The 1,902-nt window shown below is 37.5% G+C and overlaps 1 long non-coding RNA gene across 1 annotated transcript; it reads left to right on the forward strand.

Annotated features, from left to right (window-relative positions):
- Positions 1 to 296: 296 nt before the first annotated feature.
- LOC114824129 (uncharacterized) lies at positions 297 to 1,538 on the forward strand. Its single transcript, XR_011579399.1, has 2 exons — positions 297 to 926; positions 1,287 to 1,538. It is a non-coding gene; the product is annotated as an uncharacterized lncRNA (long non-coding RNA).
- The last annotated feature ends 364 nt before the right edge of the window (positions 1,539 to 1,902 follow it).

Genomic DNA, 1,902 nt, shown 5'->3' on the forward strand with positions numbered 1-1,902 from the left:
CAAGAAACAACATTAATCTTTGCAACGCAATTTTTTTATATCTTCCAAGTGTAATGTTTTATACAATTAAAAGCTTTCAGACGATTCTACACCTCATTATACGTATCATAAACATATATAAGTGAGAAAATTTTGATGACTTATTATTAGCAGGTAATAAAGATCTAAATTAAATGACAAACCTAACCACTAATATATGATATGTGAGTGTGGTAGTAATGGCTCACCTACTTGAACCTTCTGGTCAATGTATCTCCTTGCTTGATAATCCTAGAGAGGATTAAGTAAAGGTGGATTTAAACACTTTGTTTATGCTAGAGTCCTGCTCTCATAGACCTTTAGGGTGTGTTTGTTTACCTTCACTAGGTTTCATTGGACTAGACTAGATTATAAATTAGGGTAGTCCTATGTTTATTACACAACCGGACTAGCTTAGTGGGATTACCCTTCACTTGCCTCGACTAAGGGGCTCGCTAGATCGTCTTAGCAAGACCCCCCGAATTCTAGCGGACAAGTAAGACTGTCATCTCTCTCGTCGTCCCGCTTTGCTCCATAGCATTGTCGGACCATTCCTCGACCAACGCCGCATCCTCATAAGTCTCTCAGAGCTTCCTCTTCCACTTCATCTTCTTCATTTTCTTCGATTTTGTTTTGAAGATTCGTGAAATTATTAGTGGGTTTAATCGATTATGGGTTTTGATTTACATCTGGGATTTCTGCATTCTGATTTATTTCTGGGATTTCTGGGTTTTGATTGATTTCTGGGTTTTAATTTGATCTACAAATCAATCATATTGTTTTAGGAGAATGTTTGATCCTGCAGAGAACAATCGTCTTCCTCTGAGAAAATCGTTCCGTGCATGTCCTTCGAGACGCCCTGTTGTTATTCCCAACATCGACCTTGTCGATTATGCCTATCAATTCGAGTAAGTTTGCTTCTTAATCTGTATGTTTTTTCTGTCATGTTTATTTTGTGTTTAGTTGCACAGAAAGTTATGGAAATTAAATGGTGGAATGAACTAATAATGTTGATAAATTTTCTGTAGAAATAGAAAATATGTGCTCTTGCATATTTGCAACATTTTGGTTATCACTTTCACTTCCAGATGCTACCCTCACCAGTGTAAAGTAATCTCATTCTATGATAGGTGGTCTATACCATTCATCAAGCTTTGGCGACTTGAAACTTTTCACTTGAGCTTTGGCGACTGGAAGCTTTGGTCTATACCATTCACTTCCTTTGTCCGATTAGATGCTCATTAATTATTATTTTTTTGCTGTTTTAGGTACCATCTATATCGAGATGAGGATATACTGGGAACACTGCACGACTGATGTATTGTTTGACCTATGATCGTGTTAATTTTGTTCATGATTTATTCTAGTGGATTTAAGTTCCGTAGCATGGAGTCGATCTTTGTTAATGCCCTACTGTTTAAATTTGTTATGTGCTTATATATTAGATGAAGGAGAACGTGTAAAACTGTTCTGCTATTGGGCAAATAATTTGAATGCAACTAAGACGTCTTTAATATGTATCAAGTTTATCTGAATCCCTACCGAATGTCTGCTCTAGTTATACAATGTTTATTCTTCGCTTATTTTTGAATTCGCTATGTCAGCGAGGACCAGAGATGCTTGCAGACCGGTGGTCGCGGCTGCTTGCTTTCTAAGGTAAGGGTTTGTCAATTCGCTCGGTCACCGAGTGCTTCTGGCTGTGGCTCTCTTCGGGTTTTGACAATGGAGCTTCAAGAGCTGCTACTGTTATGGTAGAGTTAGATAAAATCACAGTAGTAGTGCTTTGAACCAGATTTTGTTATGTTTTTAGTCCCAATCTTCTGCCGATTGCTCACCAGATTTTGTTATGTTTTTAGTCCCAATCTTCTGGTGACAGTATTGTTT

This window comes from Malus domestica, chromosome 03 (genome assembly GCF_042453785.1).
Source record: "Malus domestica chromosome 03, GDT2T_hap1".
Taxonomy (NCBI): domain Eukaryota; kingdom Viridiplantae; phylum Streptophyta; class Magnoliopsida; order Rosales; family Rosaceae; genus Malus; species Malus domestica.